This window comes from Elephantulus edwardii, unplaced genomic scaffold (assembly GCF_000299155.1).
Source record: "Elephantulus edwardii isolate Elephantulus edwardi_28Jun2011 unplaced genomic scaffold, EleEdw1.0 scaffold00055, whole genome shotgun sequence".
In the NCBI taxonomy this organism is placed as follows: domain Eukaryota; kingdom Metazoa; phylum Chordata; class Mammalia; order Macroscelidea; family Macroscelididae; genus Elephantulus; species Elephantulus edwardii.
In genome coordinates this window covers 15,898,723-15,916,646 of record NW_006399805.1, presented here as the reverse complement: position 1 = coordinate 15,916,646, position 17,924 = coordinate 15,898,723, and the positions used below count along the sequence as shown (strand labels likewise).

Genomic DNA, 17,924 nt, shown 5'->3' with positions numbered 1-17,924 from the left:
AGGGTCCTCCTCTCTTCCCTTGGCCCTCAGATTTCCCCAGCGGATGCTCTTCTGAGAACCGGTCCCTCCAGACAACAGACTCAAATGGAGTTTCCTGTCCTTCTGAGCAACATCCCGGCTGCTCTTCTTCTAAGGCAGATTGATTTGTGCTTTCGACAGCCTTGCTTTGGGTTTGGCAGGTTTATCTTTTGATAGTATATTCAGTATTCTTCTCCAACAACACAAAGGCATATATTCTCTCTCTCTTAATTGTTGTCCAACTTGTAATGCATAGAAAGCAGTTGAAAATTCAATGACATGGATGGGGTGCACCTTAGTCTTTATGCTGACATCGTTGCTCTTTCGTGTTTTGAAGAGGTCTTTGAGAGCACAGTTTCCCAGCACAATACGGTTTTTAATTGCTTGACTGTTGTTACCTTTGTTGCTTGAGTGTTGATTGTGGAGCCAAGTATAATGAAATTGTTAACAATCTTCTCTCCACCTATCATGATGTTGCCTATTGGCCTAGTGGTGAAAATTTTTGTTTTCTTGTTGTTGAAATGTGTCCACATTAAAGGCTGTAGCTTTTTTTTTTTAATCTTCTGTAGTAAGTGCTTCAAGTCTTCTTCACTTTCAGCAGTTCCGCTATCTACATAATGCAAGTTGGTTTTGAGCCTTCCTCCTATCCTGATGCCACATTTTTCTTTATATAAACCAGCTTTTCAAAGCTTTGCTCTGTATACAGATTGAACAGGCATGGGGAAAGGCTGCAACCATGTGCACATTTTTCTGGTTTTAAAGCATGCAGTGTTCCCTGTTCCGTTTGGACAACCGTTTTTTGATCTATGTATAGATTTCTTATGAACACAATTAAGTGTTCTTGGGATTCTCATTCTTTTCAATGTTATCCATAGGACTTTATGATCCACACAGTCAAATGATTTTGCATATTCAATAAGATACAAGCAAACATCTTTCCAATATTCTCTGCTTTCAGTCAAGATACATCTGGCATCAACAATGGTATCTCATCAATGATAGTCCACCAATGGTGCAGTTAATGCTTTGTTACAGCCATTTTTAAATAATGGCTGGCAAGCTTTTACTTTCATGTGGTAATAAAGACATTGTTCCCTAATTTCCACATACTGTTGCAGTATCCTTTTGGTAATAGGAGTAAATACGAATCTCTTCCAGCCAGCTGGTCAGCTATGTGTCTTTCATAATTTTGGGTACAGACCCATAAACTTGCCCACAGCTGCATCTAGCATTGCTAACACACATAAATCAATATTGAATCAATATCGGAGTCTTACCATGAAATACCATATCACTTTAATTAGAATTGTAATGGCCAGAAATATGTTGTTAAAGCTGTGGAGAAATAGGAAACCTCATTCAAACGGTGGGAACAGGTTGAATGCTCCTCAACAAGCTAAACACAGGACTATCAGATGATTAGAAAATCTCAGTGGTAGGTGGACACATAAAAAGGTGAAGGGTTGCGAACAGAAACGTGTCCACCAGTGTTCACCGTGCCCACACTCTAAACAACTGAAATGTCTATCAACAAATCAAGGGATAAACAAAATGTGGTCAATGCACAGCCGTGGATATCAACTAAACAAAATGTGATAGCTACGCACCATGATCTGTTACAACAGATCAACGAATATCAACAAAGTCCTGATGTTACACAGGGGAACCCTGAAGACACCATCCTGAGTTAAACACATCAGTGGTAAAGACACTAATATTGTATCAGCTCATTGATAGATAAGGGGCAAACATCTAGAGATCAAGGCTATTACTGGATACCAGGTGTGATAAACCAAGTGCCCCATGCTGTCCAGTCTATTCCCACGTGTGGCCCTCAGCCAGGTTACTAAGGCTGAAAACCTTTTCAGGAGGTAATAGTTTGGTGGACTTGAACTGTCAACTTCCTGGTTAGCAGCCCAGTATGTAACACACTACCCTAGCAGCAGCACTCCTTTTCAGGTGTGGGAGGGAGAGGACATCTCCATTGTGTTCCGTGACTGAGTCAGCCTTGCCCTTCAGAGTCTGCAGAAGAGAGCAGACCTTCCCCGTGGAGCTGTCCATGAGGCATCTACAGAGGCGGGCAGCCCCCTCCTCCTCCCACAGGGCAGTGGTGTGATGGGACCCCTGACATCTTGCTTAGCACTTGAGCTCTTTTTTTAAAAAAAATATTTTTTCCTCACTGATTCACCTTTACTTATACAAAGTTATCCCTTTTATTGACACAATTTTGAAACAGAGAAAACCATTACTGTATCATGATTGGTGCCAGTACAATATATCAATATTGTTACTGGGATTCCAAAAACAGGCACAAGTCCATGCTTGAGATACTGCTTACACAATTTGCATTTAAGGCTGTTTCTGGAGCATCGATGATGGTACTATCTGGCAGCTGGGACATTCCTCAGGGCCATGTAGTCACCAGGACCTCAATTTTTTTTTAATTGAGATTTTAATCAAAGTTGATAGAGAAGTTGGATTTCCATTCACTCACTGTTGTACCACGTGGGCTCTCTGACCCCTGCCCTGCAGGTGACAAGGATGGTGGTGGAAGGTCGAAAGGATGGGTGGAAACTTCAACAAGTTTAACTGTAATTATGTAATTGCACACATGAAGAGAATTGAGATTGTGTTTTATTGCATATTTTTACAATAAAAGCTTTTTAAAAAATCACCTATTTAAATTAAACAAAACCAAAAGCTGGAGAGATGAAGAACTAAAAGTTTGTTCGGATGGTTTCCACCTTCGGATACTGACTCTCAGCAGCATGTCCCCACAGAGCCAGCGTGGGCACCTCCCTGGCAGTGAATGAGGATGAGAACACAGCTCAGAGGCTGCTTCCCACGAATAAGAATGCTGGAGAAGTGAGAGGTTTCACATGACACATCTTCCACTGCAGGTCCAGCATCTCCTCCAAGGGTGGGTATAAACCAGCTTCAATGAATGAATGATGGAGAAGTGACAATGACGAAATTCTATTTATGCCCCAAACTTTCCAAATATGGGGTACAGATGATGATGAGATACCAGGAGATCAAACAAACAAATCAAACCTCAGAAGAATTCCAGCCAATGAGGAGACTTCAGTTCACTCCCGCCGGAAAACCATGTTCTGGAGGTGCTGCTGGTAAACAGAGGGCTCAGCACTGAGATGAACGAGCATCGAGCCCCAGTCTTGAGCCCAACGACAGCCCTTGAGGAGATGGAACAGCCAGGGCTCCATTCTGTTGTCCCCAAGGTCACTGAGATTCAGGGGCAACTTGACAGTGACTAAGCAGGAGACCAGAAAGGAAGAAGCCGATGCTAGGAGGAGTTCCAGTACAGGAAGGGCTGGGCGTGTAGCCAGGTGCTGGCTGAGTCCTTCAGACCACAGCTGGGCGGTAAGAAGCTGGGCACTTGGGGTCGCTCTGTCCACACAGAGCCGAGGTGGACAAAGCCTCCACACCAGGCCTGCCCTGTGGAGGGGATGACGCAGCAGATAAGGTGCTTTAAGGTCAGAAAGCACATTTCTCATAAATCTGAGCTATTCATCTCTAACAGGCTGTCTTCCAGTGGCCATGGGACCCATAGCCCTGAGCTAACCAGCCAAGGTGATAAACTTCCCAGCAGAGAGCAGAAGTGAGCTGGGTCATGGGAATCATGCCATGGTCAGTTAGCACGGATGGATCTGCGCGCGTGACTGTGCAGGACACCCGGTCATCATCCACAGATGTGCCCACACGCATGACAAGGCAGTGTGCTCAGGATTCAGGGCTCAGGGGACACAGGGCAGGACGGAGACCCGCAGTCAGGACGCTCATGCGCCTGCCTGACCCAGTTGCCTGACAACTCAGCAGACTCACTGGAGGGCCTGGACCAGGAGGCATCAGATGCCCTCCCCTGCCCGGTCTCTCCAGCGGAATATGGACGCTGTGGTGAGTGTGGTGGGCAGGAGGGAGGGCAGGTGGTCAGCTCCTTAGGTCATGGGGGATTTGTGAGCAATGGTGGAGACAGAGACTTGGTCCTAGTAAACATGGCCACCCAGGTGTGTGACTCCAGCTGTCCTCACATCTACCTTCTCCTTCCTGGAGCCTCCAGCTGCCTCTCACCTGGCGGCCCACCGGTATGTGCTATGCTGAGCAGGGGACTCACAGAGAGGGACCCACAGGGCCTCTTCCAGGAATGGAGGCCCAGTACTGTTTCGGGAGTCTCCATCTGCCTGCTCTGACAGCTACTCACATACTCCCCAACTCCTTCCAAGTCAGACACACAGCTTGACACTCCCACACCTTACACACACTCTAAACACAAAAGCTGAGGTAAATGTGAAGTGCGATTACCCCACTGTGCAGGAGGGGAAACTGAGGTGAGCCAGCACTGAGGAGCATGCAGGTGACGGGCGGGGCCCCGAGTAACCCCATCTGGTCTATCACCTTTCGGCCACCTGAGAAGGCAGGCAGCGTGGAGCCGGGCCATTCAGAGGGGAAAAGCAGCCTCATCTGACCAGAGTTCTGTGAAGTATCAACCTGCATCAGCACTTCCGGTCATCGTCCACAGCCATTGCCAGAAACACGGACACAGCTCAAGAAGCCCAAGGCCGTTCTCTCACTGACGGCGATGCACCGCTGAGTCCCAGACCTTCCAGTGCCTCCTCTGTCACGTCTCCCTCCCTGCATGACCATACTTATTGCAAAGGGAGGTGGTGTTGGGGCCCAGCGGGGCCACTTGGCTGGCAGACCCGCTACTTGTGTTATCTGGCTACCTGTGTTGCGGTTCCCGAGCACCCCACCCTCCAGCTGAAATGATAGTGACATGGCAGCCTGGCTTGGGAGGTGTCCTTCTTCTCCATGTGCATCTGACCCAGGCCATATTGTCCCCATCGTTCTGCTCCTGCAGAAGACAGGCTTGTAGAGCAGGTGTGACCTCGGGACACCCGGGAAGGAAGGACGAAGTTCCCAGGACAAAGTGTCCCTTACAACCAACATTCCTCAGGGTCTCAGCGCTTTCACTCCTCTGGACTACAGGACCAACGATGCCACAGAGAGGGAAGGGGGAGGGAAGAGAAAGCAAAATTAGGGAAATGGATACATTTGTTCCATTTGAATAAATCTCTGCTCCTTTGCATTGTTCCTGTCCCTTAAAGCCTTTCAGATTTACAGCCCAGTGTTCGTAATCGGGGAACCGCCATGGATTTTACAGAATAATTGACTTTTCTTCTTTTTTTAAAGGCACGGGGTTTAGTGCTTATACTAGCTGGTATGGCTATAAAGTAATAAAATGGATTTCTGGGTGTTCCTTCTGGAAACCATCCTCATTATTTTCAGTCACACATTGCACCTACGTGTGAACATGGCCCCACTTTATACTTTGCAAGTCCTTTATAGTTTTTAGAAGTTACAAAAGAATAGAATTAATTGCTTTGAATTTAGTCATTTTGCACTGGGCAAATATTGATTTCTTTCCCAACACCTTTAATTTCTAATGGAGCTTGAAATTAACTTTGGATTTTAATTCTATTTTACTCGGGGTTTGTACATCAGGGTCATTAATAACGTCAGGAGAGTGCTGAGAGCAGGCTTTGGGAGGGAGCCCACAGTGCTGGGGCTGGGCTGGGGCACCATCCCCACCGCCCAGACACCCCTGGGCTGCTGCCCAGAAAAGCTGATCTTTTCTTGACTTTCCCTTTAAAGTGTTTCTTGGCCATAAGTACACATTGAAATCTAAAGTAGAAAGCAAACTTACTTTTTTCCAAGTAAATTTACTTTATTAATAAATGCATTTCCACTTCTAAATTGTATTTACATGATCTCTAGGGCCACTTGGAGCCCCTTGAACAGACCACACAGCTAGAAAACACTAAAGCCACCTGCCCCAGAGGTGGTGCTGCCTCACAGGAATCCCACGCCCTCCCCGCCATGCCCACCAAGCCGCAGCCGCTGATGTAGCCAGAGCCAGTCCAGCCGGCGGACAGCCTTCCTCTTTCTGATAACACTCTGGCTTTTCCCCAGACACAGCCTCCCTCTAACCCACAGCCCTTCCCACCACCCACGGAGTGCCAGCGTCTAAGGAACACTCCCTTGAGCTCTGCAAATGTGGACTGTGAGCGAACAGGCTCACCCTCTTCCCCATCAAAGCTGTGTTTACTGCAGACGGAAAAGCAAAGCACTCCTCAGGGGTGGAGCAGGCTTTTCCACTGGGTTTCCTCCCTAAACAGGACACAATGGGAATGCCATTTTCTTAAACTAATCAATAGAGACTGTTGGAATCTGAGTAAACCCAGCATGAAAATTACAGTCAGAGCAGATTAAACTTGGTTTTTTATTACCACATGTGAAATGGATGTTAATCAAGCGTCAGCATAAACACGCTCCTTGGATAAGTCACCACGCGGGAAGGACTCAGGGCTCACACGCTTCTCCTCCGAGGTCGCACGTGTTTGGGGGGGGGGGTGCTGGGCAAGGAGGTTGAGAAGCATCATTTCAAATGGAAACAGAAATCTCAATTTAACGTTTTAAATCATTCAAGAACTTGTTTGTTTTTACACAGTAACTGAATTATTCAAACTTTAAATCACTATGTCTTTACTCTTTCTAAGGTCTTCCCACCCTTGTACATGTACAAAGTCATAGCAAATATTTCTTTTTGGTGAATTTAGTGCTTCTTTATTGGAAATTCCAATATTTCTCAATAAATTTGTCTCCTATAATGCTTTTTGCCCTGTGGATCATTCACTTTTTATTTCTAAAACATCTATTAGCCTTTAAACCAAGTTCAGGCTGTAGAAATGAGGCTTATAAAACCGTACTATACAGTCGGGATCAAGGCTGTCCCACTGGTCTCATGTAGACATGATATACTGCATGTGTCCACTTAGTGGGGCCCAGAGGCCCAGCTGTGGTCAGACACTGGTCTAGGTGTTGCCTGGATGTAGATGTTACTAGCTTTGACAATCAGATGACGTTAAATAAGATTATATTGGATAATATGGATGGATTTGATCTAACAAATTGAAGGTCTTAAATCAGAAAATGGGGTTTCTCACAGAACAGAAGAAGAATTCTTCCTCAAGATTGCACAGAAATCCTATCGGGGCTTCTACCTGTTGCCTACACACTGGTCTCTGGATTGAAAACTTTCACAATTACGTCAACTGATTCTTTGCTTCTGTCCCACAAATATGCGGACAGATTCCTTAAGAACTGTAAAATATGTGAGCCCATCCTTAAGAACTATAAGATCGATCGATCGATATATCTCTCTATCATCTATCTATCTATCTATCATCTATCTATCTATCTATCTATCTATCTATCTATCTATCTATCTATCTATCATATCTGTCTGTCTATCCATCCTATCTATCTATCCTTCATATCTATCATTTATCATATCTATCTATCATCTATCATATCTATCTATCCATCATATCTATCTATCATCTATCATATCTATCTATCTATCATATCTATAGATCTATCTATCATATCTATCTATCTATCTAGCTATCATCTAGCTATCATGTCTATCTATCCATCATATCTATCTATCTACCTACCTACCTACCTATCATCTAGCTAACTGTCTGTCTCATCTATCAGCCCTCTATCTATTTACCTAACTATAAAGAAAATAAAACCCATTACTGTAGAGTCAGTCCTGATTACTACTCTCTTCTATTCATCCATCCATCCAGCCATCGTCTGTCCATCCGCCCTCTACGTCTCTTTGCATACTAAGAGTTCTGCTTCTCTCGAGTGCCCTGACTGATGCGCAGGGTAAGGGGAAAGTTGCCAGGCAGTGCTGCTGCTGTGTCACCTGGTGAGAGTGGACCCAAATCATGCAGCGAGTGCCGCAGGGGAGAGAACAGTCGGGAGGCTCTTCTGAGCCGCTTCTCCATCACTGGGCTTCCTGCAGATTCACAGTTCTGTTACCTCCCAGCCCTGTGCTGCACCAACACCTCTGGAGGAACCATGCCCACTGCTGTTGGCCAAACGCGCACCTGGGAGAGACCTTCCATGTGCACTTAGAACTTTTCTCGTGCTGTGAACACAAAGTGGTGGAGGGCCTGCGCCAGTTGATAGAAACCTGCTTCCTGGGCTCCCTGATGCCTCCTCCAGGCAGCTGTCTGTCTGATACTCCACCTTTGCTCTCACAGACCCACTGGATTCCTTCTCACTGAGGATCCGTCCTGTGGGAGTTCAAGATGGTTCCTTCTCCTCTCTCACAGAGCTAGGCCTGGGCCCCAGTGCTGCACAGAAGAAAGGGTTCTCCCAAAGGATTACTCAGAAAAACTGTACTGATGTGATGTGGTGAGAGACTGCATGATAGATTCATAGATAAGATATAGACGCATAGATAGGTGGTAGGTAAATTATAGATAGATGATAGTTAGATAGGTCTATACATAGATCATAACTGTTGTTTTGTTTATGTGCTGTAATGTCACCTGTGACTCATAGTGACCCTATGTACAACAGCCCTACACCCTGCTCTGTCCTGTGCCAATTTCACCATCACAGACACACCTGCCCCCATTACCCCTGTCACTGAATCAATCCATCTCGTCAAGGGTCTTCCTCTCCTGCGCAGTCCCTCCACCTTCCCAAGCATGATGTCCCTTTCCAAGGACTGGTCCCTCCTTGCAACATGTCCAAAGGTCATTAGATGAAGCTTCAGAATCCTTGCCTTGAAGAAGCTGCCCGGTTTAACCCTCTCCAGGATGAATCTGTTTGTTTTCCTAGCAGTCCGTGGTATATTCAATACTCTTCTCCAGCACCACAGCTCAAAGGCATCAATTCTCCTTCTATCCTCCCTAGTCATTGTCCATCTCTCTGATGCATAACAAGTGATTGCAAAGATCATGGCCTGTATCAGACACACCTTAGTCTAGCTAAAAATAAAATTTAAGATAGATTATGGATAATCTATCATCTATCTAAATCAGTACATAGACAGAAACCTGCCAGAAATTCAAGCTGGATTTTGAAAAGGCCATGACCCAGAAATAATCATTGCAGATGTCAGACGGATAGTAACAAAAAGTAGAGAGTACCAGAAGAATATTGATTTGTGTTTTATAGACTATACAAAGGCATTTAATTGTGTGGATCACCACAAATTATGGCTAATGTTGAGAAGAATGAGAGTCCCAGAGCACTTACTGTAGTCATGTGAAACTTACACCTAGACAAACAGGCTACTGTTCGCACATAGCAAGTGAACACTGCATGATTTAAAATCAAGGAAGGTGTGTGTCAGGGCTACAGTCTTCCTCTGTACCTTTTCAATCTATATGTTGAACTGATCATTTAAGAAGATGTTGGACTTTACAAAGAAGAGTATGACCTCAGGCTAAAGGAAGACACACCAACAATCTGCATTATGCAGATGATACCGCCTTGCTCACTGGAAATAAAGAAGGCCTGAAGCACTTGCTGTATAAGAACAAAGACTTTAATAAGGATCATATATCAACATCAAGAAAATAAAATCTGGCCCAATAGGATACATCTTGATAGGTGGAGAAATTACTGAAATTGTCAATGATTTCCTTTTACTTGAATCTACAATCAATATTCCTGCAGTCAGGAGATGAAAAGATGATTTGCACTTGGAAAATGTGCTGTCGGGGACCTCTTTACAGTGCTAAAGAGTAATGACAGCAGTTTAAAGACTGAGGCTTAGGCCCGATTCAGCCCATAATCATCTCAGTTGCTTGCTATGTATCTGAAAGTTGGAGAGTGACTAAGGATGACAGAAGAACTGATGCCTTTGGATTGTGATGTTAGAGAATAGTACTGAATATTCCATGGACTGCCAAAAGAATGCAGAGGTCTGTCTTGGAAAAAGTGCAAACAGGGTGTTCCTTAGAGGCAATGACAGTGAAACTTGGTTTCGCGTGCTTTGTTAGGAGGGGACAGTCCTTAGAAAAAGCTGTCATGCTTAGAAAGGTAGAGGTCAGTGAAAGAGAGAAAGGACTTCAGCAAAATAGATGACCCAGTGACTGTAACCATAGGCTCAAGCACATGAGAGGATGAGTATGGCACAGGACAGAGGAAGGTACAGATCTGCTGTTTAAAGGGTGGTGGTCAACTGTAAGGCACGCAACAAGAAGAAGACAGCTAACTAGGTGATAACTAATAAGCTAGCTGGTAAATAGATCTCATACAAATCATTGTGATCTAGTCAGAACTGACTCCTAGCTGACCCTCTCACGGGCTTTCAGAGGCCGTAAACTGCACGGAGGACATTGCTCATCTTTCTTCCCTGGAGGAGCTGGTGAATTCGAACCGTCAGCACAGCTCCTTACTGACCAGGCCACAGGAGCTCTCACAGCAGGTGGTAGGAGAGAAATAGTTTATAGGGAGCTAGTTAGTTAGCTAGGCAGGTAGAAAGACAGGTTGATAGATCGATAATAGTTAGCTCTAGTTTAGTCAGGCAGGTAATCAGAGGTGTAGACAGGTAACGAGATGACAGATGGATAGACAGATGAGAGCTAGCCCACTGGAAAGTTAGATGAATGATAGTGAAACACTCCTGCCTCCCCGGAGCTTCAGGTGCCTGAGAACTGTCCAGAACTGCTGATCTGGTCAACCAGGACTCAGGTTCTACTAACCCAAAGGCCCACCCTCATGTCACCAAAACTGTAGGGCCTGACACACTAGTGCTTCCTGGGCAGGGACTGACCCACTGGCTGTGGGAAGGTTCTCTAAGGAAGGCGACTTAGAAAGAGCTATGTGTGGACCCTCGGACAAGCCCTGTGCTGTGGCTGGGAGACCCCCTGCACCAAGTCCTTCATCCAGTCTGATCAGCCCACTGTCCCTGTGGATTCAGGGCATCTCCGCTGGGCCAGGGCAGGGAGTGCTGGCTGCACACTGGATGAGCAGGCGTGACGGCAGATGTGAAGGTGCCACATGAGAGGAGGGAGGTTGTTCCAAGAATCAGGCAGGCACAGTACTTAGGCAAAGACCCCAAGAAAATGCAGGAGAGAATTCTGGGACAAAGTTGGGGTCTTTGGACACTACCTCCACTAGAAAATAAAGCCACATCTGCATTTAACCCCATGCTATCCAAAACACTTCATTGGGGAAAAAAATAAAGAAAATCAAAGACACATAGAAACAACTGGGCCAAAGGACTAGCAAGGACTTCAAGCTCCACAGTCTGAAGCTAGGTCCAGATGGCATCTGGGTCCTGGTGTTCACCACTCAAAAATGACCACAGAGGAAGGTCCTGGACAGAGGGGGAGAAAAAGTGAAGCCATAGCTTAACTGTCAGTCAAACAACAGACGTGCCCCGCACGTCACAGCAAAGCTCACAGTTCTCTCTGCTGAGGAGAAAGCTCAGAGTGCAGACGAGGACAGGACAGAAGGCCGAAGAGAATCAACGACGGGAAATGAACTGCACAGCAAATAAAATGAAACAACAATAAAAAGAAAACACTTTGTTAAGTGGAAAGGTTTCCACACAAAATAGTTCTCTAATATCTGATGGAAGCCAGCTGTGATGAAAAGCTACTGTCCAACTTTTAAGGAGGAAACTCTATTTCGTCTGGATTCTGATGTCCAGATCTAGAACATACCCAGTCCTTCTGAGCAGAGGGAGTGGTCAGGAAGGGGGAAGGGAGAGGGCAGTGGTCAGACACCTAAATTCCTTCCTCAGGACGTTCCAGTGAAGATGAAAGCCCACGAGCCTGACTGAGCAGTGTGTGGTTTGTGCCCACTTGACATATACATTTAACTGGTGGGCATACTGCTCAAAGAAACCCCGAGGAGTAGTTTCTCATTCTCCTTGATTCAAGTTCAATATTCCAAAGTTATCTTAGATTACTTGTTTCTCAGCAGGGCTCATCAATTGTTTCCCAGGCCAATAACCTAAGCTCTATGTTGTTGCTGATTGCCTTTGAGTCGAGCACAACTTATGGCGACCCTATGAACAAAAGGCCTGAAGCCCCTCTACAACTACTGACATTTATCGAAGTTTGTAGAGTTTCCGGAGATATGTTGTTTAGGAAGTAGATGCCACTCCTGCTTCCAAGCTCTATAATGGAGGCAAAACTTAATGAAACTATTCATGTCACGTTCAGCAAAGTAATGCCACGAGCTGAGGACACGGCATCAAGTGGGCTACAGGCTCTCAAACATGCTCAGGACACTTCACGGGTCCTTCTTGCCTCAGCCATGACCATGGACCAGTATGACAAGGGCAGAATTCAAGCGACCTTGAGGATAATGAGGTTGATGCTGTGAACTCCACTCCTTCCTCCAGTGGATGCCGGAAAAGAGCTTGTGGTGGAACAAGGGATGAGGGCCCATTTCTGGTGTGTTCTGGAGCTGAGACACGGTGCAGTGTCTCACTGGGGCCCTGTGATGTGTGCTTGGGGGACCAGGGACCTGTGTCACATACCCAGAGGACAGAGCTCATCTCTAGAGATACAGAAGGACCCACGTGAGTGCCCATGAGCTTCTGAGGAGCAGAGGTGGACATGAAGCTTCTTCCCGGTCAGGACAGGGATGAGGTCAGACTTGAGCCCTGGGCTCCACCTCTGCAGTGTGCAGCAGGGAGCACAAGGCCATCAGGAGGAGAAGGCGCTGTGAACTTCTCTCACCCAAATGTGACTCAAGTCTAAAGGGCCCTGTGTGTCAGTGTTTAAAACACCTCCATCCAGAGCCACTCCTGCGTGGGCTAAAGGCAGAAATCTGAGAGCTCCAAATGGTGTTCTTTTCTAGTGTTCACCCAGCATGACTGTTCCCACAGATTACTGAGGTGCAGGTCCCCGGCCTCACAGCCCCTGTCCTCCCAGCCTCTGGTCTCAGGCCCCCTTGGAGTATCTGTGGGCCCTTCTGCAGCACATCTGCCCCCAGGAGTCCACTTTCCACACTCTCCCTCCACTCTCTCCCTCCCCTTCCCTTTAGCTCTGTTCTCTCTCCCAGCTCCACTCTGGGTAGCAAGGGCCCTGGTTCCCAAGTCCTTCAGTCTTCCCTTGCTGCTGCCCATTTTCTTCCCTCTTCCTCCCTCTCAACTTCTAGTCCACTTGGCAATGCACCTCTTGTTCCAGATTGTAGTCATACGTCTAATACTTGATCATATATTCCTTCCAGACCATTCTTTCCTTCATCTGTTCCAAAACAATGTTTATTATCTGTCCACTCTTCTATTCTCCTCCCCCAAACTCCCCATGTCAGTCCTATTTTATAACAGTGATGTTATGCAATATTTGTTCTTCTTTGACTGAGATATTTCACCCAGCACAATGTCCTCCAGGCTCATCTATGTTGTTTAATGTTTTACGAGTTCATTATTTTTCAATGCTGTGTAATATTCCATTGTGTAAATGTACCATAGTTGTTCTGTCCATTCATTTGTTGATGGGCACTTGGCTTTTGATAGACTCAGAACCATGTGTGCAGACGGCTTCAGGAAAAGGAGGACAGGAGCTACAATTCCTCTGCCCAGAGGCTGGCATGCAGTAGATGAGGCAGACTTTAAAATCACAAGGAAAGGCAAGATTTCTGTCAGCAGAACTGATAAGAAGGCCATCTTAGAGTAAAAACCTGCAGGAAGAAAATTAATGTCCCCACCACAGGATCAACAGTTAAGATAAAGAACTGACACGGTCAATGATTTAACCTTGCTTGGATCAACAACCAACACCCTTGGTACCAGCAGTCAGATAGTCAAATACTGTATTGGGCAAGTCCATGGTAGACGACTTCTCCAAAATACTGAAGAACAATGATGTCAGTTGGAAGACTAAGATGCACCTAAGTCAGATCATGGTCTTCTCAATCACACGTTATGCATTTGAGAGCTGGACAATGAATAAAGATGACAGAAGAAGACACCATACACAAAAATCAACTCAAGGTGGATCAGAGACTTGGGAGTAAAGCCCAAATTAGTAACATTCACAAGAGACAAACTTAGAAGACCTAGTCTATGGTATAAAGAGGCTGAAAAATGCAGACAGAAATGCACAATCTGGAGAGGATAACTGATAAATGGGACTTTCTAAAGATTAAACCTCTGTGCTCATCAAAACCTTTTTTGTTTTAGGATTAAAAGAAAACTTACCAGTGTGGGTGTGTGTGGATCATTGACAATACCATCTCGGACAAGGATCTCATAACAGAAGTTTACAGAATACTACTGGACCTCCAGAAGAAAAGGATGATAACCCAAATACAAAATGGCCAAAAGACATTGAAAGATTTTACACAGAGGAAGACACTCAGATGGCCAACAGCACAGAAGAAATGCTCAAAATCACTGGCAACAGCAGAGATGCAAATCAAAACCACAATGAGATACCATCTCACTCTAGTAGCAGTGGCAAAGTTTAATAGGACAGCAATAAGACATGTTGGAGAAGATGGGGAGAGGTGGAATTCTCATACACTGTTGGTGAGATTGTAAATTAGTACAACCAGTCTGAAAGGAAGTTTGGTGTTTCCTCAAAAATTTGAACATGGAAACTCCTTTTGACCTAGTTATTCCACTACTAGGAATATACACTGAGGAAATGAAAACTGAGATAGAAACTCTGATTTGTACATCAATATTCATAGCATCATTATTAACCATTGCAAGAACATGGGAACAGCCTGATTGTCCAACAGCAACAGAACGGACAGAGAATTACGGTCCATTCACACAGTGGAATACTATGAAGCACTCAGGAACAATGATTTACCAAAATACTACACAACTTTGGAGACACTGGAGAGCACTGTGCTGAGTTAACGGACTCAGTCTCCTAAGGCCAAATACTACGTAAGACTGTTGTAAAAATAGAAGCATAACTAGTAAAACATTTACGGGGACCCAAGGGGGAAGAGGTGGGAGAAGGTGGGTGAGGATAGATAGGGGCGAAACCACAATGTTGCCCAATTTAGTGGGTGGAGGAGGTGAAGGAAATGGGAAGAATCCATCAGAGACCTGAAAAGACTGGTAATGATGGACAAGGTCCTGTAGTGATTAATTTTATAAAACATAATGCATGGGACTGATTGTATGAAACACAATGTGAATGACGACTAGTGTGAAACACCATGTATAAGAACTTTGAAAGCAAACTTAATTTAAAAAAAAACAATCTTAGGAAAAAACCTTTTTTCCTCCTCAGTATGAAGATACAGCATTTGAACCTTTGAAGCTCAGAACACTGTCTTTTTGCACTGTTCTTACTGAGAACAGTAGAGTCAGAACTGACTCATAGCTGACCCTCCAGCAGGTTTGCAGAGTCAATAAATTGCACAGAAGGAGGTTGCTCTTCTTTCTCCCATGGAGCAGCTGGTGGATTCGAACCACATACCTTTGGGTTAGCAGCACAGCTCCTTACCACTAAGGCACCAGAATCCAAGTCCATTTGCATTGTTGTTGTTGTTGTTATGTGCCATCGAGTCGTTTCCGACTCATAGCGACCCTATGCACAACAGCTCTAAACCCAGCTCTATCCTGCGCCAACCGCACTGCCTCTGACACACCCATCCCTATTACCCCAGTCACCGAATCAATCCATCTCATAGAGGGTCTTCCCCTCCTGCGCTGTCCCTCCACCCTCCCAAGCATGATGTCCCTCTCCAAGGACTTGTCCCTCCTGGCAACATGTCCAAAGTATGTCAGATGAAGCCCCAGAATCCTTGCCTCCAAGGAGCAGCTTGGTTTAATCCTCTCCAAGATGGATCTGTTTGTTTTCCTGGCAGTCCAGGGTACATTCAGTACCCTTCTCCAGCACCACAGCTCAAAAGCATCCACTCTCCTTCTGTCCTCCCTAGTCATTGTCCAACTCTCTGATGCATAACAAGCGATTGCAAATACCATGACCTGTATCAGGCGCACCTTAGTCTCCAGAGAGACACTGTTGCTCCTGAGTACGTTTGAGAGGTCCCTAACGGCAGACTTTCCCATCGCGATACGCTTTTTGATTTCCTGACTGCTGGTACCAAGAGTGTTAACTGTGGAGCCGAGCAAAGTGAAGCTGTGAACCATTTGCATTAGTTCGTAAATATTTTCTTTGCCTGATAGTGTTTTTGTTTGTTAACTTGCTTTTAATTGTGAACACAACCCTGTCTTCCAGGGTCGACTGAGGACACTTCTTCCAGCACCACATCAGGGTCTGTCATTTTAGGACAGGAGGTCAAGATAGAACTAGTAGACTAACATAGAATAACAGATTATAAACCCTGGTGTGTATATGTGTGTTTGCATGACATTTTGAATTGAACATTTGTAAATTAAATGAGTTAAGAAATAAAAAGTTGGGAAAATCTGTTGCCAAGGACATCTCCAAAGCACTGAAGAGCAATGATGTCAAGTTAAAGACTAAGGTGGGTGTGATCAGAATCATATTTTCAATAGCTTCCTATGCATCTGAAAGTTGAACAGTGAAAAAGGATGAGAAAATAGACGCTGACAAGTTGTGGAATTGGAGAAGAGTACTGAATATCCTATAACATGCCAAAAGAACCAATATTTCTTGGAGGAAATACAAACAGGGTGTTCCTTAGAAGAAAAGATTGTGAAGCTTCACCTCACACACTTTGGGTGTGTTATTACGAGGGTCCAATCCTTGGGGGAAAAAAAAAGACATCATGCTTGGAAATATGGAAGGTCAGAGGAAGCGAGGAAGATCCTTAATACGATAGACCAACACAAGGTGACCGTAACAAGAGGCTGGACCATGGCAGATGGGCAGGTGGTGCAGAACAGGGCAGGCTCAGATCTGTTGCTTACAGGGTTGCTGTGAGTCATACGTGACTTGAAGGTACACAGTAACAGCACACATTCAGCTGCTTATGAGTCAATGGACTGAGGGCCATGATAGTAAACTACCAAGGAACAAAAGCCCCAAACTAGGTGGGTTTGCAACGCTCCCGCCTCAATGTCCTCCCACCCACAAATGGGGACAATGGAAAGGGGGCCTCTGAGAACTGGTCTCCGCCCTCCCGGAGCCAGGCCTCTACTCTGCAGACATTCTGCTGGTCATCACTTCTTAAATGTGAGTGAAGGGTTCTGGGCAGAGGCGGCCAGTCTTTCTCCTGAGGAATTAGATGAATTAGAACCAGCAATGTTTCAGGCAGCAGTCTCGTACGTTAGGCAGTATGCCACTAGTGATGAGGGTAATATGATATTACTGTTATGTCAGGAATCCAGAACGAAGGTAGCATAGTGGAGTAGACTTGGGGGGAGGGATTGAATAACAATGAAATTATTATTATTATTATTTTACTTTTCAAAAAGAAAAACAAATTGGGGGAGGGGTGGAAAGGGAGAAAAGTGCAACAATGGCTAAGTGGAAATCCAAAGTCTCTGTAAACTTTCATTAAAATCAATTAAAAAAATAAGTGAAGGGAAAGTTTTCTGTGTAATTCGTTTTCAACACTGGAGTTTCTATCTTTTTGGTGTATTGAGAGAAGATCAAATGGGCCCTCACACATGTGGATGGATACACACGGACCCACACACACCCTCACACCAAACAACCTTCTTTCAATTACGGGAAAAATGGAAAAAAAAAACCCCAGTTTTAAAACAAATTTTATAAACAGCAGTACATTATAAGACCAGAATTAGAAGATTTAGCATTCATGTTTAAGCAATATGAAGTACCATTTATATCTACTCAAATTTTCCTATCAAATCAGTTACGTAAAACAAGATACAACTTTGCAAGCTACTTTTCAAGTTTAAGAGTTTTCAAAATCTGGCTTCTTACATTTTTATTTCAGGTACAAAAATTCAATCCATGAGGTCCCTTGTTTGGATTCACATTTTCATCTATAAAACGCGGACAAACTGCTGTGCTGGAGCAGGAGGATGGCCCTCCTCATCCCGTGCCGTCCTCCTCACCCTGCGCTGTCCTCCTCATCCCGCTCTGTCCTCCTCACCCCGCGCCGTCCTCCTCACCCCGCGCCGTCCTCCTCAC

The 17,924-nt window shown here is 45.1% G+C and overlaps 1 protein-coding gene across 1 annotated transcript in view; it reads right to left on the bottom strand.

The window, feature by feature from the left end:
- Positions 1-17,924, bottom strand: part of CNTNAP2 (contactin associated protein-like 2) — a 1,206,610-nt gene that overhangs the window by 519,825 nt on the left and 668,861 nt on the right. The window lies entirely within an intron of this gene.